A 22,054-nucleotide genomic window follows, 5' to 3' on the forward strand; every position below is an offset into this window, starting at 1 on the left:
TCCAGAATCTTCCCCATTGAAAATGGGGAAGGGAGGTTTTCTATTGGAGATTTGCTTATTTTATAATCAGAAAATGGTAATGGGGTCCTTTCCAAGAGAAAAGAAGGTTGAATCTCAATTCTGTTACTTTTTACTTGTGTGACCTCAAACAAATAATAATGACAATATTAGCAATAATAATAGTTTTATATATATATATATATATATATATATATATATATATATATATATATATATATATATATATGTATGTGTGTGTGTGTGTGTGTATTTATCATTATATATAGTATTATGTGCCAGGCATCTTCTTTGATCCTGGTAAGTAGGTGCTGTTAATATATCCATTTTGTGGTTGAAGAAACTGAGGCAAACAGAGTTCAAGTGACTTTCTCAGCCAGTAAGTGTCTGAGGCCTGATTTGAAAGTCTTCATAATTCCAGGCCCAGGGCTGTGACCTCTAGCTTATATTTAGTAGGCCTCATCTATAGAGAGGATTGGACCTAATTTTTATAGTCCCTTCCAGCTCCAATCTGTGACTTCACAACTGTGTGAGATAGATAGAGAAAGAATTTTTTTCCATTTTAAAGATGAGGAAATTTAGCCTCAAGCATATCAACAGCTCAAGGCAAATGGTTTATAAGTGATAGAACAAACTCATATCTTCTGATTTCTAATCTAGTGATTTTTCCATAGAATACAACCGGTAGTCTCTCTAGAAAGGAGGGAATTGATAAAATAAAGTATTTAAATTTTTTTCTAGCTCTAAAATCCTGCAAAAAATCCTGAAAGATGGGAATTACAAAAAATATAATGTCATTTAGACTCCTGCTGAGAAATGCAGACCAACAAAAGACCCCAGAATTGTAGAAGGGCTGAAGCTTCCCAAATCCAATGTTGTTTTCCCCACAAATAACTTCTGTCTAAAATAGGATTCCCCCAGTTTTGGAGACAGAGTGATTTCTCTGATTTCATGATTGCCTAGTGGCTCTTAACTTGATTTGACTTTCAGCAGGACAGAATTTGGGAAGGGATCTTTTGCTCTGAGCAAATTGCACAGCCTGAGAAGGTGTGGAGGGATGGTGATCCCAAATTTCAGACACCTTGACCTTGGCTTCATTATTCCATGGCATTTCCACAAGGTGAGATATGCAGCAGAGGTCACTCTCTGCTCATCTTAGCTTCTCAGACTTACACAAGGGAGGCACAAACAAGACGCCTCGTATTTTGGTCTGTGCAGAAGGAATCTTGGATGAGTGGCAATCCTGATTAAAGAGTAAATTTCATACAACCCTTTAAAAGGAGGGAGGGGTTGTGAATACTAGGATCAAAAGATCCTAATAGCACACATTTTGGAACTAGAAAAGATTTCACTGGGGCAAACTAACTTCTTTTCTATTAATTTTTCAACCATTTGCTCCATGGATGAAATTCTTTTGGAATTAACAATTTCATGGTGGTATAGTCAGTTTTTTTTAGCTTCATATTTAAACAATATGCTTCTTTCTCCCTTCTCCTCAAAAATTAGTTAGGAATTATCAATATCTGCTAAACTTCCAAGAGAAATGATTATTAATAGCCAATTACTAATATTGGGGGGGATTCAGGCTTTTTACCCCTTTATTTCCTTATTTAAAAACCTAGGTCAAGGCAGCTTTGAGTGGGTGAATATTTTTCTCAAGTTTAGGTGGGACTCCATCTAACTAAAGTTTATCTAGGATTAAAGAGTAAGGAAATTTTAATCTAAGTGAATTCTGGCCTATTTTTCAACTATATAAGTTGTCTGGGTGGAAGTAGATCCCTTTGTCTAGATTTCCTAAGGAGTACAGTGTGAGTGGAGATCAATCTCTTTGTCCAAGAGTGACTTAATCAGTCACTTCTTCTAGCTTCTCATTAGAATAAGCCCACCTCTCATTATGATAGTCATTCTTTCATTGTTAACCAGTCAAAATTAAATTTCACCTGTCTACTCCTTTTCCAAGTGTATTTAACAGCTCTGAGGGTTCATCTTTGTCAAGAGAAAACTATCCTAGTCATTAATCATTTGTTTAATTATTTATTAGTAATTAATAAATCTTAATAATTAATTAATTAGTTATTGCTTACTCAAGAAATTATTTCTCTCAGACTTTTCATTCATCACACTACCTTCATTTAGAAGCTAGGAGGATCTTTGCCATATTCCTGGCTATAATTATATTTTTGCCTCTATTTCCTCTATCAAACATACTAGACCTACTCTGACAGAGGATCATAGATTCAGAACTGTAAGAAATTTCCTTAAAGATCATCAAACATAATTCCCTCATTTTATAGATGGGGAAACTGAGGCACAGAGAGATTAAGTGGCTTTCTCAGTATCACAAAGATCATTAAGTGTCTGAGACAGTATCTGAATCCAGGTATTCCTCTAGTCCAGATACATTAACTAGATGTATCACGTTGTGCAAATCATTTCACTTCTTGGCATTTCAGTTTTCCAATTTGGAAATTAGCTACTCCATTGTATATACTTATGAAAATTTTATAAGGGACATAGTAATAGAATCAGTAATTAAGTCTAGGTAAGAAAAGAGGCAGAGAATAGTCCAAAAAAACCCAGTAACAATGGCTAATTATCTATCTGTCTGTCTGCCTGTCTGTCCATCCATTCATTTATTGTTTTTTTAAAATTAAAAAATTAAAATTTTATTAAAAATAATAATTGTCCAACATTGATCCTTGCAAAACCTTGTGTTCCAGATTTTCCCCTCCTTCCTCCCACTTCTTCCAAATGGCAAGCAATCCAATATATGTTAAACATGTTAAAATATGTTAAATTCAATATATGTATACATATTTATACAATTATCTTGCTGCACAAGAAAAATCAGATTAAAAGGAAAAAAATGAGAAAAAAACAAAATGCAAGCAAATAACAACAAAAAATGAAAATGCTGTGATCCATATTCAATTCCCACAGTCCTTTCTCTGGATGTAGATGGCTCTCTTAATCACAAGATCATTGAAACTAGCCTCAATCATCTCAAACAATTGCTATTTAAACTTACCCTGAGCCAGTCAGGGTCCAAATAATGACCAAGTGGGGCTTGGTTTGGAACCTATTAGTCAAACAATGAGAGCCAAAGTGATTTGGGTTTAAAGCATGGTCCTAGCCTGAGAACTCCAAGATATCTTGAGAAGTTTTAACGATCAAAATTTACTATATTTACATTTTTTTTTTTTGATAGATGGAACTCTCCATTAACATTTCACCAAAAGCTTCAAAATCTCCAACTTTCTCAAAGATCTTTGGAACTCCCATTTGCTCATCTCACTGTGCTATGTATCACACTTCTTAGTTTACAGACATGTCTCACTTTCCATTTAGAACAAAAAACACAAGAACAATGTGGAATTTATTTTTTCTTTCTATTTATCTCCAACAAGCACAGGGTTTTTTACATAGTAACAAGTATTAGTTGAAGTGAAGGAAATGTTTCTCAGTATTTTCTCTCTTCTCTCAATTCTTTTGTTGCCATTTACATCATCTTTTCTTGTCACGTATGTGGCCACCATCCTAATTCAGGCCCTAGACATACTAAAGTAGCCTTCCAATTGGTCCTCTTGCCTCAATTCTCTACTCACTCTAGTCCATCCCTCACACAGCTGTTAAACTGATATTTATAAAGCACTAGTCACTCCCCAGTTCAAAAGTGACTTCCTAATGTCTCCAGTATGAAATTCAAACTCCTTAGCTGGACATTCAAAAATCCTTTAGCATCTGGCTTTTTTCATTTTCTGAAACTGATTTCACATTATTTCTTGTTCATGAATTGTTTGCAGAATTTGGTCTGCCTTATTGCTGTTTGTCGTTGGAGTCTTAGCCCCTGCCCCAACCCCAATAATCCTAGCTTCTTTCTCTTGGACAATAAGACAACAAGACCCTTTACCTTTTCCATGCATATCTAGCTGCTTCTCTAGCCCCAATAATCCTGTCACTCTCTCACAGGGCCCAAAGGGTCTTTTATGTGTATATCTTAATCCAATTACAAGGACTTTCCTATGCAAAATCTCCTTTGAGCTCAATTAATTTTCCTGCTCTGCTCAATTGTCCTGTTTTTTCTTTCTTTCCCTTTTCTTTTAAAGTCTTTGTCTCACTTTCCTGGGCTGCCTCTCTTTAAGGAAGAGGCCCTTAGGGGTCATCATCCCTTACCCCAAGTAAACACCCGCATAAATGTCCTTGCTTGATAAGGAAATGGTTTGAACCTGGATTCTTTCAGACAAGACCCTGGAGCTCATGCCCCAGTACCCCAACATCATTGGTGTGCCCTAGCCACAGGGTACATTATCTCCCTTCTCACCCTCCCTTCCTCTCAGACTTCCTTGCACCTTTCAAGGCTCTTCTCAAGGGCCACTCCCTCAATCTTATTGGGTTCTAGTGTCTAACAAAGGCAGAGGGCCCAAAGTGGTCCCGTAACACTCCTCAGGACTGCCTCAACCAGCTTAAAATATCCTTGGAAAATGTTAAAACAAAATATAATGCCACAGATAAATATTAGTATGTGAGTTTTTGAGTTAGTATTTACCTTCAGAGACCCTCATGTATGGTTTAATGGCTTTTGTTTTTATTTGACTTTGACATCACTGATCTAGTTCAACCCCATTATTTCATATTTGTAGAAATTGAAACCCTGAGAGTGAGAAATGACTTGCCTAAAATCAAATGAGTAATAATAAGCAAAGGCAGGATTTGAATCCTAGATTCAGTGGTGGAAGAGGTAAAGAAAATATGAGGGTAAAGACCAAAAAAACTATTGGATTTGGCCATTAGGTTTTTGGTTGCTTTAAAAATAGTGACTTCAGTAGAATGATGAGGAACTGAGGAGAAAGCAGGTGTGAAGTGGAAGCATTGAATATAATCAAGTTTTCCAAAAAGATTAGAAGGAGAAGATAGATATGGGACAGTAATTGGGATAGGGTGGAAGAATTCTGAAGAACACAGTTTGAGGAAAAGTACCTAAATGGAGCATAGGCCATTGTTGGCAATCATTGGGAAAACAAAGGGTGGGTTTTGTATGACTGGCATTGGTGTATTATTGGGAATTTTATCCTATTTGGAGGCATTTGGCAGGGAATGAGAAGGTAATGCATAATCAGGGAGAATCTGAGGTGTCATCTAGTACTAGTCAGTCCACAGGTAATTATTACATCCGGAGCTATAACTGGGACTTTCTCCAGAGTATAGAAATATAGAGAGTGCTGACTATATCTGTATTTCTTTAGTAGAGAGAGACAGTTGGCCATCTATTTAAGATCATATACCAGGTAAACTCCTTAGCTTAGCTGCATCTAAGCCCTTTCCCAGAGGTAAATCCAGTGTTCTAGTCTCTCCTCCAATCTCTTTAATGGAATTTTCTAATCAAATCAAATCAAATCAAATCAAGTCAAGTCAAGTTAAGTCAATTTGAGGGCTCTCTTAGCACCAGAATTGCTAGTTATAGCTTTGCTGAAGTTGACATAGAAGAAGAGGGTTGATATTTTCCCTGTCATTAAAGAACCTCTGGTTAATTTTGTTTGTATACAATTACATTTAGAAACCATAACCTTACTTGACAACTTGGAGCATTCTTAAATTCCCTATATAATTCTGACTTCCCTGAAAACGAAGTTCGCTGGAGACATCATTAAAGAGAGCACTGATTGTGGGGTTAGAGGATCTGAGTTCAAATTGCTTTCACTGCCTGTGTCATCTTGGGTAAGTTATTTAATTCTTCCAAATCTCAGTTTCTTCAGGTACAAAATAGCAAAACTGCATTTAATGACCAATAAGATCCCTTCCAACTCTTATTCTATAAACCTGAGTCACTAGAATGCATCCTCTTTATTTAGTTAATTTATTATAATCAAAGTGCTCCTCTACTGAATTTATAATTCTTCTATGCTATCTATGGACACAGCATGTAGTAGAGAGGAAAAAGAAAAGAGGGCTCCTCAAACAAAATTCATTAAGTTGGACCAAAAATTTGTTCCAAATAGGGAGATAAAAGTCTCAAGTGAAACTGCACTATAGATTGCTTACTTTGAAAAATATTCACTATTAAGCTAACAAAAGCCAGATGTGTCAATGTCCCATGAGCAATGGAGGCTCACAAAAGGGCAAATATTCATCCAACCTCCATGACAGATTTTTATTTTTTTTTAAAGCAAGCCAGTCCTATGCTTCTGGATTGGAGTGTTTTAGGCCATTAATGTCAGGTAGCCAAATCTTTCTCTACTGCTAGGATCTTAAGATTACAAGGAAGTAAGGATGCTGAGATCTTTGAAGCACATGGAGTGGAATCATGATTCAGTCATTAAGCCAAGGACCTGTGATTTCAGAAGATCTGAGTAGCCTGAAGTTGAGAGGTATCAGTCAATAAACATTTAATAAGCATCTATGTGCCAGCCATTGGGCTAATTTTTGCTGCCTTCAAGGAATTTACAATCTAAAATGAGTAGCCCACGATCACCCAATTCTTCAGTATCAGAATTGAAATGTAAGATGCACAAAACTGGAGAATCCATCCAAATGTTCATTAAGGACTATTTGTGTCCGACCTGCAGCAGAACATTCTGAACTTATATTGTTCTGATCAGTCACAGATGGACACACTAACTTGACCCTAATAGTGATATAATTTTTATCCTGTTTGAGAACAATGAACAACCACCAACTGATCAGAATTGAGATCTGAACTCAGATTTTCCTGGTTCCAGGTTCAATACTCTTATTTTCTCCTTCACAAATGCCTTTCTTTTTCTTTTTTTTTAATTTAGGTCATTGCAATTTTTTTTTACAATTGTCCTTTTTTTTATTAATTTTATAATTATAACTTTTTTTTTGACAGTACATATGCATAGATAATTTTTTACATCATTATCCCTTGTACTCCCTTCTGTTCCAAATTTTCCCCTACTTCCCTCCACCCCCTCCCCTAGATGGCAGGCATTCCCATACATATTAAACATGTTATAGTATATCCTAGATACAATAAATGTGTGCAGAACCGAATTTTTTTTGTTGTTGTTGTTGCAAAGGAAGAATTGGATTCAGAAGGTAAAAATAACCTGGGAAGAAAAACAAAAATGCAAACAGTTTATACTCATTTCCCAGTGTTCCTTTTCTGGGTGTAGCTGATTCTGTCCATCATTGATCAATTGGATCTGAGTTAGATCTTCTCTTTGTTGAAGATATCCACTTCCATCAGAATATAACCTCATACAGTATTGTTGTTGAAGCGTATAATGATGTCCTGGTTCTGCTCATTTCACTCAGCATCAGTTATGTAAGTCTCTCCAAGCCTCTCTGTATTCCTCCTGCTGGTCATTTCTTACAGAACAATAATATTCCATAACCTTCATATACCATAATTTCCAACCATTCTCCAATTGATGGGCATCCATTCATTTTCCAGTTTCTAGCCACTACGAAAAGGGCTGCCACAAACATTTTGGCACATACAGGTCCCTTTCCCCTCCTCAGTATTTCTTTGGGATATAAGCCCAGTAGTAGCACTGCTGGATCAAAGGGTATGCACAGTTTGATAACTTTTGGGGCATAGTTCCAGATTGCTCTCCAGAATGGCTGGATGTGTTCACAGTTCCACCAACAATGCATCAGTGTCCCAGTTTTCCCACAGCCCCTCCAACATTCATTTTTTCCTGTCATCTTAGCCAATCTGACAGGTGTGTAGTGGTAACTCAGAGACAAGTGCCTTTCAATGATGCTGGTTGGATAGGAGGTAGAATATGAAACAAACTGTAGGATCAAAAGCAGGAGTACCCAACCAATTGGAGGAAGTGAGACCCTAGGATTATCAATTCACAGCTGGAAGGGACCTTAGGAGTCATTGCTCTCATTTTGGCAGATGTGGGAACTAAGGCTCAGGGAAACTATGGGACTTGCCCCCCATTATAGACTCATGAGTTTTGAGAAAAGAAGGAAGGATTGGCTGAGTGATGCAGAAGGCAGGAACAGAAGCTGAATTAATGAATCTTTGGTAGAAGCCAAGGGACCAAGAGCAGACATACACTGACAGCTGAAGGATGGTTTGATGGGTATAATGCATTTGCATGTGGGCTTGGGGGCAGGATGATATGTCTCCCACAATCTCTTTTGTTTTTTAAAGGGGAAACCCACTTACATCATGGCTTGCATTTCTTTGTTTTAGGCCTAAATCCTACTAGATTTATTCTACCCTATCAAAATACTCAGGCCTTGAGACAATCTCCTGCATGCTTTTGGAGGAGGTGGAAAGGATGCATGATTCTTTTGGTTTGGGCTGCTTGTAGTTGTTCAGTTATTTTTCAGTCACGTCTGACTTTTCATGATCTCTTTTGGGGTTTTCTTGTCTAAGATATTGGAATGGTTTGCCATTTCCTTCTCTAGCTCATTTTATAGATAAGGAAAGTGAGGCAAGCAGGGTTAAGTGACTTGCCAGGGTAAGTGCCAGATAGTAAGTGTTTGAGGTCATTTTTGAACTAATGAAGATGTCTTCCTAATTCCAGACCCAGCATTCTATGTGGTATGGAGCCATCTAGAGGCCCATGTTTGGGCTAGCCATTTAAATATTTAGATCTTTTTAAAAGATTAGATTTTTTTTTTTTTCCCCATAGAGTAGGTTTAGACAAGGTAGAAAAGTGATCCAAGATCAGGTAACTGGCCCATAAGAGCAAAAGGGTGCAGGCAAGAGGCAGGGTGCAAAGCTGAACTTCACAACTGCCTCCTTGGCAGTATTCAACTTAAATTTTATTCTTTGAATGCCCAGAATATGACTAATCATGAGATTAAGAACAGGAGGGATTTGAGAAATATCAGTCCAATTCCTTTTTATGAAAAACTGTGACTATATTGTCTTCTTTCCACAACAATATTTGATTATTGAACTTAGCTCCAGATGAGTTAGTTAATAAGTATTTATTAAATACCTAAAATCTGGTACTATCCAAAGTTTTGTTCCCATATATTGATCAGCAGTGAAAGGAGTTTTAGTTTTAGTTTTAGTTCAGATTCTTGTGCAGTTCTAAGTCTTAATTTTCTTCTTTGTAATAATAAGAGGGTTGAACTAGGATTGAACAAAATTTAAAAAAAATTAACACAATAAATAAAAATACAATAAAAATAGTTTTAAAATGTTATTCTACTTAAGTCTATTGACTTATTGTAGTCCACAGGGATTCTTTTTTCTTTTTTTTTCCCTGTGGCTGGGGCTAAGTGACTTTCCCAGGGTCACACAGCTAGGAAGTGTTAAGTGTCTGAGACCAGATTTGAACTGGGGTCCTCCTGAATTCAAGGCTGGTGCTCTATCCACTGTACCACCTAGCTGCCCCACACAGGGATTCTAATGTATGTATTTAATTATCTTTTGAACAAGATGCTATAACATTAGATAAAATGTAAAGCTTGGAGTCAAAAATATCCAAGTTCAAATGGGACCTCAGACACTTACTTACTTGTTCTGTGACCCTGGGCAAGTCACTTATCCCTATTTGCCTTACTCATCTGTAAAATGACCTGGAGAAGGAACTTGGCAAAGCACTCCTGTATCTTTGCCAAGAACATCCCAAATGGGGTCATGAAGAGTTGGAGAAGGCTGAAAAACAACTAAACAACAAGTTCCCTTCCCATCAGAAGATTCTTTTGTTTGTTTCCTTCTTTAGCACTGACAGATTTTCTTGGCATGGGAAAATTCCCAAATGAGTAAACTATTTCTTTTTAGGCAGAGGAGCATCTTTCCTGCAATTTCAGAGCCCTGAAGAATTGTCGGGAGGACCGAAAGGCTAAGTAATTTATCTAGGATCCCATCACCAGGTCATAGAAGAGGTCTGGGCTTGAACCCAGCTGTTCTAGATTACAAAGCTGGCTCTCTATCCATCTGCTACTTTGCATTTCCTCTACAATTATGAAATCAGTTACTTTTATCGTAAAAGAACAGCCTCACTTGGAGCCAAAGGATCTGCATTCAAATCCTGATTCTATGTCATAGAAATAAAATTATAATGATGATAAAGATAACTAGTATTTACATAGCATTTTAAGGTCTGCAAAGCATTTTTACAATATTATCTCATTTGACCTTCACAACACTCTGGAAAATGTTGCTATTACTTTGCCATTTTTGATATGAACCAAAAAATAGCTTATTCTGTTCCTTTGTCAGGAATTGTTAAAAGGAGACAGTACAGTCTCCTTTTAGATCAGTACAGCCATAATCAGTACAAAAAAGAGTCAGCTTTCCTACTCTTATTACCCTGGTCAAGATAGTCATACTGTCTACTCTTAACATCCATAATTGCATACAAAAAGTAGCTTACCCAGACTGTCTTGATTGGTATGTTTTTAGACAGGTTTGGGACCTGGTCAGTTAGGTGGATTCTAACTTGCTTCTCCTTGATTCCTTCCTGACCTCTCCCCAACTCCTCCCTAGTTCCTCTCCTTACTCCTTAGATCCTTCCTCTGATACCCTGAGACTTTAAAAATTGTGTCCCCCAAAAGCAAGTTGCTTTGCCTAGTTGTATGTATTTGAGCCTTTAATTAATGTATGTAATAAATAGCAAATCTCTGTTATCTGTGATGGGTGATTCTGTTATGGTTGCTCCATGTTATAAACAAGAACTCTATTATACTATCTTTTATAATATTCTTTTAGAGTTATGCTTTCCCAAATCTATTTCACATTTCTACTCCATATTACCACTTCTGGTCTCCTTATTATCACTTTATCTTGACAGAAAGGGAAACTGAGGCAGATGAATGACTTGCCTAGGATTACACACCCAGGAAGTGTGTGAGGCTGAATTTGACCTAAAATCTTCCTGACTCCAAGCCCAGTGTTATCCATCACATTATCCAGCTACTTGTGTGGCCCTGCAGAAGTCCCTTACTCTGTGGACCCCAGTTTCCTCATCTGTGAATCAAGTGAATTGAAATGTACCTCCTGGCTTGAAACCTATGACCCTCTCTATACACACAACTGTGAGCTTCTAAAACCTTTGGTTGTGTGAAGATGGTATTTTTATTTTTATTTTTTTCTATTCTTATATGTACTCCAAAAGCACGGGCAATTTCTTGCACTGCATTGCTCACTTTGACAAGTTTCCAGAGGTCCTTAGTTCATTTGTGAGAAGTTTTGTCTTACAATGGAATTGTGTATCTATAAGCATAAACACATTTATGAAATAATTAAAAGTAAGAGGGAGGATTTTATTTTTTTAGAAAAAGAAAAGCAAGCTCATCTAATAGTAGTTATAGTTACCATGCAGACTTTTGTATCACCCTCATTATTGAAAGAAATATTGTTAATATAAAATAATATTGCTTATTACCTGCTCCTTCTTAGTAATCACAGTAATATTAGAATTTTAGTAATGTTCTTTTATCCTTAGTCTTACTACTCTGGATTAGCTTGAGCTGAGTCCCCATCCTGGCAATCTTACCTTGTAAAGGAATCCAACTTGAGCTGGATCTCCGCTCCTAATGTCCTTGTCCTTTTCATTGATATTTATGGCAAATTAGATCAGTGGTTATCAAACTTTTGTTCTCAATATTTTTATATTATTAAAAAGCATTGAGAATCTGTCCAAAAGAGTTTTTGTTTTTGTGGGTTATAGATATTTTACCTTGTTAAGAAATAGAAACTAATTTTGAATTTGTAGATCCTCTAAAAGGGTTTCAGAGACCCCCAGGATTCTCTGAATCACACTTTGAGAACTATTTAGTTAGATCATGAAAAATAAATTAACCAGAATGAGCGGGTATTCACATTCAGACTGCCAAGGGCAATTGGAATCGAATAACCAAGCCTTATATGACCCCTAATATATCTCCCTCCCCTTTTCTTCTAAATATAAAAGAACCTTCTCTTGTGAGTCTCTTGGTGAGACATCCCCCAGAGAGGCAGGCTTGCTACCCTGTTATCACAATTAAAGACACTTCATTCTTCCACTTATGAGTATGATTTATTACAGGACTTGACATTACTGTAGAGGGTGTCTGGATGCCTTAGGCATATATATATGACAGCTGATCTTAAATGTTCTGTCCATGATACATAAAACAGCCTCAATGGCCCTTTTTATGATGCTTGCAAATTTGCTGCTTATTTAGTGGTAAACTTCAAAGTTCAAACCAAATCAATCAGTTAATTGACCAGTATTTATAGAGTTTATTGCTAGTGATCTGAGAGGTTGTGGGCAATGTGGGCAATAGTGGGGAAAGGAGAAAAGGAAGAAGGAATGGGATAGGAAATATGTGAAATGGTCCTTTCACTTGAAGAGCTCACAAATTAATTGAATTAATTTAAGGTACATAAACTAATCAGGCAAACCAAGAGAAGAAGAGGGGTTATATTTGTTCTGTTTGAATAAAGAATTATAGGTAATGGGTAGAAATTGTAAAAAAAGAGGCTTCTTTAGAGAAGGACAAACATCCCAATAATTCCAGCTGTCCCAAAGGAGAATGAGCATTATTATTTCTATTTTACAGATGAGGAAACTAAGAGCGACTCCCTCCTAAGTCACTGAAATAATGTATGTGAATGGTGGAATAGATTGGACTCATTGAGCCTGGCTGTTTCTCTTTTATTCAATTCAAAAGTGAATTTGAATTTAAGTGAGGAAGGACTGTTCAAAGTCACCAAGATCACTTTCTCCTCCACAGCCATCAGGGTTTAGTGATAAGACAGGTCAATAAGATTGGAGATGGCCCCCCCCCCCCCATATAGTGGAAGATCTTGGTCTTTTTAAGGTAAAGTCTTTAGCAAATTTCTTTGACTAAGGCAATACCCAATCAGTGATTAAGGCTGGGTAAGACATGGCAGAGAATGGTCTCTTTTACTCTTTTACTTAATCAAAACAACAAAAAATCAATTTGGGAGGAGTGGACCCTTTGGTTTACTGGCCAGAACAGAAATAATAGCAATTTGCATTCACTCTAAGTCAATCAAACCCCAAAGAATGACCAAGAGAGGCCCATTGTTGGCCATTCAACAGAGCCAGAGTGTTTCAACCTATTTGCACATGAGCTAGTGATGCCTTAGTCTTTACAAAGAAGAGATCTTCTATGCTTTTTGGGTGGGGGACTTGAGCAAAAAAAAAAAATGTCATCATAAAAATCAACATTTTTATAGTAGGTTCTTCAAAACAATCCTGGAAAGTAGGTAAGACACTGAACCTCATATTATAGATGAGGAAACTGAGACTGAGAGAACTGTGACTGTCATTGTCAAATAATAATAATAATAATAAGTGGTAGAACCAAAATTTGGACAAGGTTTTCTCATTTTAAATCTAGGGCTTTCGTCTGATTCTTTTTGCACAGCAAAATAACTGTTTGGACATGTATACATATATTGTATTTAACTGATACTTTAACATATTTAACATGTATTGGTCAACCTGCTGTCTGAGGGAGGGGGGTAGGGGGAAATAGGGGAAGGAGGCTTGGCAATTAGTGCTGTAAAATTACCCATGCAAATATCTTGTAAATAAAAAAGATATTAAAAAAATAAATCTAAGGCTTTCTTCCTCCCCCCATATTATCTTACCTTTCACTATTTAATTCCATAAATATTTATTAAATATCTATGTCCTAGGTACTGGGAAAACAGACAAAAATAATCTCATCGCAGGCAGCTTACACCACAGTATGATATAATTGTAATAATTATATTATATATTAATATATATTATATAATATATATTATAATAACTTTAGAGTTAGACGCTTAGACCGCATCTTATTCCAGCCATTTGCTACATATATACATTTGGGCAAATCACTGTTCACCTCAGTAAGCCCTAGTTTTTTCATCTGTTAAATAACTGGTAAGTCCCAAGCTCCTTCCCATCTCCAAATCTGTTTCTGTTATAAACTATAAGATAGAATATGAAAGACATAGAAATATAATTCAAAGTAATTGTTCCCATAGATGAAATTAGATTGGATTTGTAGTCAGAAGGACTGAGTTAAAATCCATGCCTAGATATGTAATCCTGACAAGTCTTTAGCCTATCTGTGCCTCAGTTTCTTTACCTGTATTATCTGATAATAATAGTATGTGCCTCTCCAGGCACTTGTGAGGATAAAGTGAAACATTTGTAAAGTGCTTTGCAAAGCTTAAAATCTTGTTACTTACTATATTTATTATCATTTTCATTATTTGTCACCTAATACTTTAAGGTTTGCAAAGCAGTTTAGATATTTTATTTGATCTTCACAACAATTCTGGAGGCAGGGACTATTCTTGTTCTTTTTTATAAATGAAGCAACTGAGCCCGATAGAGGCCCTTGGTCAGACAACTAGAAAATGTTTGGAGCAAAAGCCAAATTTAAGTCTTTCTCAGTCCAAATCCACAGCTCTACTCATTATGCTACCAGTCTGTCTCTCAAAAATATGTTTAGAGTTCAGAGAATAGGGAAATGTCTTCCAGCTTGGAGAACTGCAGGAGTGGAGCGAGTATGTAGGAATTAAGACAGCAGATCTAAGGGAAAAGGTCAGAGAAAGAATGCTGTGGTAAAACATCAAGGCAGAAAAGAACAGTGGGTATTCAGGGGAATGACAAGGAGATTAATAAGATCAAAACACAGAGTAAATGAAAGAGCAGGGAGAGATAAGAAAAGGAAGACAGGCTGGGATCAAATGGTGTGTCACCTTCTATGACAGGTCAAAGAATCTGGGAGTTATTCCCAATAGATGAGTCAGTGTCATTCTGGGGCTTCTCTTATTGAAGTTAGAACAGAAAAGTTAAGAAGGAATGTGGTTATTTGAACATCAGATTTTCCTCCTCAGGAAATATTTTTTTTAACCTTTTGTAGAGGGCCACAGACAGTGGGGGAACTCTCCGTGAGATATAAGACCCTTCAGCCCACAGGGAACCTGCTGACATGTCTGGCTCTGCTCTCATCTCCCTTTGGGGCATCTCAGACTTCCTGAGAACTTGTGTTCTACTTAAAGCAGAAATATTGCATTAAAGAGGCATTTACATATTAATATCAGGGTGCTTATAATTAGCACATGCTCAGTGTGCTGTGGTGATGTAATTCTACTAAGGTATTTAAGGCTGAGAGAACTTGAAATAAACAGACTTCATCTTTGACCATCCATGTGGGTCCTTGCCTCATCACTCCTCCTCTAAGACCAAGGACTCCCGCTGGTCCCTAGATCCTCCAGAGAGCTAGTCTGGAAGGTATATTTGGACACTCCAATATAGGGCCCTAGATACAGTGGCTCCACTGATGTGATCGGCAAGTTTGGCAAGTTTGGCAAGTTTGGAGGAGGAGTCTCCGTGATCTTGGGAATAAGGTAATAATGAAAATAGGTAAGAGGGAAGACTCTGCAAGGGCTAAAGTAGTCACTTTTATTTTGCAGCCCAAATGGGGTAAATAGTAATAAAAGAGCCTCCCCACTCCAGGGAAGTATGAAGAAAACTTAGGTTAATAGAGAAGGAAGGTTTGTTGATAACTCAGAAGCAGATCAATGAGTTCTTAAATATGAGTGCATGGCTATCTAAGGAAGAAAGATTACAGTCAGAGATGTGGAAAATAGTGGGAGAAGAACTAATTGGATATTATTACAAAGCTATGGGTCCTGATTCAATTCCTGAGGAAACATTCTTTATGTACAATATAATAAAATTGGCTTTAAGAAATCCCCCAAGTTTTAAAATAAGGAAAGATTTTAAGGTAGACAGCCAGACAAGGAAGTGTGAGGAGAAAAAGCGGGTGGGGGATGGTACTGAAAACTCTGCTGGAGGGCGTGGAGAGTTGGGTAGGAAAGGAGTTAAGTATAGTAAGTACAATGCTGATGAGTTTAAAGGGTGTGATGCTTCTCACTTTTACAGCTCAGTTTCACTTCCAACTTCACCTGAGCATGCGCCCTTAGGGCATTCCCCATCTCCTGACCCTCCTCCCTCAACTCTGCCTTCCTGGGAGGAGTGGGAAGGGCAATGACCATCAGCACTGCCCACCCAACAGCTTTGCCATCCCTTATGTCCCCATTACAAGAGGTATTAATTAAAGCAAAGGAGGAAGGACAGGATACATCTGGTTTGAGAAGAAAACTGTATCCTGTGATTGAAAAACTTGACTGTTTAGGTCAAGTCAGGAGAAGCCACACTCCTCTTTTTTTTTTTTTTTTTTTTTCTTTTTCCTTTTTCTGAGGCTGGGGTTAAGTGACTTGCCCAGGGTCACACAGCTAGGAAGTGTTAAGTGTCTGAGACCAGATTTGAACTCTGGTCCTCCTGAATTCAGGGCTGGTGCTCTATCCACTGCGCCACATTCCTTTTAATCTGGAAATTATCAAAGATGTGAAAAAGGGTTGGACTCTTTATGGGTCTACATGGTCTTATGTTAAGATGTTATTAGAGAGTTTGGCTTATGAAATTTTAACCCTTAATGATTGGAAATCTATAGCAAGGGATGTTTACAACCCGAACAAAACTTGCTGTGGCTTTCTGAGTATAGAGGACTGTGTAGAATACAAGGCCAATGAAATAGGCAACCTGGAGTTAATATACCAGTCACCTTTGATCAACTAGTAGGTTTAGGTACTTATGCAGACACTTTAGCACATATTAATTACCCTATAACAGCATATGAGCAAATTGCTTCTGCTGCTATCAAAGCATGGGGGACCCTCCCAGGAAGACAAAATAGAGGGAAAGCTTTCATGAAAACAGAGCAAGGGCCAAATGAACACTGCTGATTTTGTGGGACTTCTGCAGACAGCTGTCATACGAACTATTAGTGAAAATTGAGCAATAGAAATTATGATAAGACAACTTGCTAAAGAAAATGTTAATGAGGATTGTAGAAGAATCACACTAGGACTAAACAAGGATGCTCCTTTAGAGAACAGAAGACACTGTGCCACAGTGGGCACAAATATTTTTCATACCTAGACTATGATGCAGATTTTTCAAGATCTGAACATGGGAAGACAGGGTCCCTTTTGACAAGGGACTTCCAGAGAGACTCATCAATGTTTTCAATGTGGTAAAGTAGGGCATCTGAAAGCTCAATGTTGGCATAGAGACAGAGTGAGAAAAGAAGGTGGGAGAACAAGATCCAAAACCCATGTCCAAAATGCAACAGAGGCTTCCATTGGGCATCAGAATGTAGATTGATTCAGGGAAACTGGAAGTGGAGTCCAGCTCCAGGGTCCCAGGCAAAAAGCACTTGGGGCATGATGGCAGCCAATGTTACATCCAGAGAGTCTTTACAAGTTCAGTATTCAGACATGATCAATCAGCTGAGAAGCAACTTAATGGGAGAAATGGATTACAATTGGGGAGAATAGAGTTGTATGCAGCTGTTGCATACAACTGAGATACTCCTTGGGGAGGTGAGATCTGTTCCTTTCCAGCCTATGGAACCTTTGCCTCCAGGCACAGTAGGCTTGACCATTTCACCTTTTGAGAGTACTTACAAAACAGTGCCCATCCATACACTGATGTGGGAAACTGGGGAATGTGTAGATAATATCCCAGTCACTAATACAGGTAGACAATGTGTGACTTATCAACCAGGAGAAGTAGTAGCATCAGGCTTACTGATACAGATTCCTAAAAAGCAACCTGGTGATAGTTGCCCAGATTCTAACTCCAAGCAACAGAATCCAGGAATATTCTAGACAGCAGCTGTGACTCATTGACCTATACTCACTATCTATATAAATGGCATATCATTAGAAGGATTGATAGACACAGTTGCAGATCGCACAGTCATTAGAGGTGCCAGCTGGCCCAGTCACTGGCCAAAGACTAAGGCAAACACCTACATGTCTGGGGTAGGAGGATCAATAGCAGCTGAAATTAGTGCTACCCCTTTGAGATGGATATTTGAAGGTGAAACAGGAGTTTTTACTCCTTTTATAGTTGAAAAAATCCCCATCAATCTGTGGGAAGAGACATTTTACAACAATTAGGTTAAAATGAGTACTTCAGTTTTTTAGGCAGGGCTGCTGTTGAAAGCCTGCCACTACTTTCACCTGTTCCTATCCAATGAAAAACTGATACACCAGTGTGGATAGAACAGTGGCCCTTAGCCAAAGATAAAAATCAGGCCTTATAAGATATAAGCAACTTGACTAAGGCCAGTTACAACCTTCTCTAAGTCCTTGGAATTCCCCAGTATTTGTTGTAAGAAAGAAATTTGGAAAATGGAGGATGTTGATTGCTTTAAGAAAGGTAAATGAACAGATGGAAACTCTGGGAACTCTTCAGCCTAGACTCCATCTCCTACTCAATTGCCTAGAGCAGAGGTTCTCAAAGTACGGCCCGAGGGCCAGATGCGGCCACTGAGGATGTTTATGCAGCTTGCCAAGTTATGGCAAATGGGCTGAGGGGCAGAGACAGAGGGTGAGGTTTTGTTTTTACTATAGTCTGGCCCTCCAACAGTCTGAGGGACAGTGAACTGACCCCCTATTTAACCACTGGCCTAGAGAATGACCTCTGTGAGTAAACATTAAGGATTGTTTCTATTCTATCCCTCTAGATAAGGAGGATATGAAAAGATTTGCCTTTTCTGTGCCCAGCATTAATTTAGCTGAGCCTTATAAAAGATATGAATGGACAGTTTTGCCACAGGAAATGAAAAACAGCCCTACTATGTGTCAAATGTATGTGGTTGCTACTCTTACTCCAGTAAAAAAAGCATTTCCAAAAGTAATATTGTTACATTATATGGATGATATATTGGGATGTGCATCTGAGGAACAAATGTTAGAAGCATATCTACAAAAGACCATAGAAACACTAAGGAACTACAAATTGCACATAGCTCCAGAAAAAATTGAAAGACATGCCCCTTTTCATTATTTAGGATATGAAGTATAACCTAAGGTGCTTATAGTACAAAAACTCTCCTTAAGAACAGAGAAGCTAAACACCATAAATGACTTTCAGAAATTGATAGGAGATATCCAATGGATGCTTCCAGTGCTAGGCTTGACTACCTGTCAATTACAACCATTATATGACATTTTAAGGGGAGACAGTGCTTTAAATTCACCACACCAGCTTACAAAAGAAGCTCAAGAGGCTTTGAGAGAAGTTGAACTGGCTTTATCCAATGTGGTTGAAAGAGTCACTCAAAAACCCTTGGAAATATCAGTTTTTGCTACACAAGAGATACCCACAGCAGTCCTTCATCAAGGAGACAGTGTGATAGAGTGGGTGAACCTCCCAGCACAACCAGAACAAAGCCTTACTCCTTACCAGTGCTTGTGGCTAGAATTTTATTAAAGGCCATTAAACGAGCAGTACAATTATCTGGGATAAGACCTGACAAGATATACACCTTTTATACTAATGCACAGATTAATATATGCTGTGAAACCATCCCAGAGTGGCAAATTTTATTGGCCATGGCTCCAAATTTTACACACGGGTCTCCATTAAAGATAACCCGACTATTAAAAATAATTGGTGATGTATTCTTGAAGAAAAGGTTTCTAAAGTTCCTCTTAACAGATCAACTATCTTTACAGATGCATCCAAATATAACATTTGTGCTATATGCTCTCATGACTTAATTGTAAAGAGAGTAGTCAGAACTCTTTTTCAATCCACTCAGCAGAATGAATTGTATGCAATCATTCTAGCTCTTATTTATTATCCAGGAGATATAAATATAATATCTGATTCGGCCTATTCAGTAGGTGTGGTACAAAGAATTGCCACAGCCCAAATAAAATTTGTAGCCTCCCATATATATCAGCTCTTTAAGGAACTTCAAGAGCAAGTAAGAAAGCATCCAGGTAAGATTTATATCTTGCATGTCCTCTCTCATAGTGGACTTCCAGGTCCTATTTTTGATGGTAATTCAAAGGCAGATAGCCTTCTAACCATGTTGGCCAATACTTCTTTATTTCAAGAAGCACAAGAATCTCATTTTAAATATCATTAGGCTGCTCGAGCTTTACGTTTGCAGTTTGGAATAACAAGAGAAGAAGCTAGGAGCATAGTAAAAGCCTGTACAGCTTGCCTTCCTTTTCATGCTCCTACACTCCCTCCAGGGAAGAACCCTCGTGGTTTGAGACCCAATGAAATTTGGCAAATGGATATGACCCATCATAAATCTTTTGGTCATCTGTCTTTTATCCATGTTGTGGTAGACACCTTTTCAGGATTCACTTTTGCAATGCCAGCAGCAAAAGAGACAGCCCGAGTGGTATCTGAATTCCTTATACAAGCATTTGCAATTATGGGTGTGTCACAAGCAATAAAAACAGACAATGGACCTGCATATACTTCTAAACATTTTGCACACTTTTGTGTGCAGTATAAGATTTTACACACCACTAGAATACCTTTTAATCCTCAAGGTCAGGCAATAGTAGAGAGAAGAAACAGAGACATTAAGATGCTCCTCCAAAAACAAAAGAAAGGGGGAGCCACAGGGAACCGTAGAGAACTTCTAAATTTAGTTCTCTATACCATTAATTTTTTAATTTTCTATAAAGATGTACTGGCTCCAGCAGACAGGTTTTATAACCCACCGGAAGGGCAGTGTCCAGTGCGAGCAGCTCCATTATCTTTAGATAATTGCCACGTGATGTGGAGAGATCCAGAAAGTAGTGAATGGAAGGGATCAGATAGGTTAACTGCTTGGGGGAGAGGGTTTGCTTGTATCTCTGCAGATGGAGAAGGAATCAGATGGGTGCCAACAAGCTGTATCCACCTTGTCCATTGGAGAGAGACGGAAAAAAAAGAAGAAATGAAGAAGATCCGAGAAACATTGGGTAGTTTCATCTCTGACTGTACCCACCACTGAAAGAACATGGCAGTTAACCCTACCTGTATGACAATTGACTCATGAACCTCAAATTTAATTGTTAATGAGACTGATCCTGCTTCATCACTCTTCTAAGACCAAGGACTGGGGCTGGTACCGAGATCCTCCTAAGAGCTAGTCTAGACATTACATTTGGCACCCCAGCATGGGGTTCTAGAAAGTACACTACAAACCCTCATTTTTCAAATCCTCTTTTCTATTGATAGTGGAAGATTCCTCCCATTTCTTCCACAGAGAAATGTCTTTTTTTATTAATTTTTTATTTTTTTAAATCAATATTCATGGCTAGCTTTAGAACAATTATTTTATTCTTGGGGCACAGGCTCAAAATCTCTTGAAATTGTAATGTCATTTCTCAAGGAATTACTGAACTTTATCTTTGAATTATTTAACGTTTTATTTATCGAGCATTGTCAATATGCCACATGCCCAACCAAGCACCCAGGGAGATACACTGCTCACCCAGAAGAGCCTGACATCCTAAGTGAGACAAACAGGGCAGTTATTTAAATACTATTAAAGATTAAAATGAACATTTTTCCAGATTGTATCTGTCACAGACTATATGGGTCACATCTGTCATTTTGAATCTACTAAGTGGTGGGGGAAATACACATACTGCCAATTTTTACACTCAATGTTAGAGCTCAGCTCCTTTTGACCATGAGACAACTTCAAAGATAAAGGAAGATGCTAATAACAGAGGTGAAAGGGAAGAACTTGAAATTATATCAGAAGTCTGGAACATTATATTAAATTAGCTAATGAAATGACACACTAGATATTAGCCTCTGTCTTCTTGGAGGTTGACTGTTAGTTCATCTAAGTGCAAAAACTCAAAAGCAAAAGCAAAAAAACATGAATATGGTTAGCTGAATTTTAAATATTTATTTGGAATTGGAGGGTCAGGACATCATCCATGGGTGATTCCCAACCCCTTGGATCTTGACAAAACCTCATCAACAATAAAGTATTCTTTATTTCTAAGCCAGGGACAAATAATCACAACTTAAAATTGATCTGCCATGCAAAGGGAAATTATTTTTTTTGTTCATTCACTGAGAAATTTCATTGCTGGAAGAAGACTGAATAATGCTTCTCAAGACTGAGGAATGGAGAGAATGAGATAATGTATATCAACATTCTTTGTAAACAGGAAAGTGTTATGTATGTAAATGTCAGCTCTAATTATTTGGACATAACAGACAAGTGGTGGAAAGCATTGTAGGTTTGGCATTGGGAG

Source organism: Sminthopsis crassicaudata, chromosome 5 (genome assembly GCF_048593235.1).
Source record: "Sminthopsis crassicaudata isolate SCR6 chromosome 5, ASM4859323v1, whole genome shotgun sequence".
In the NCBI taxonomy this organism is placed as follows: domain Eukaryota; kingdom Metazoa; phylum Chordata; class Mammalia; order Dasyuromorphia; family Dasyuridae; genus Sminthopsis; species Sminthopsis crassicaudata.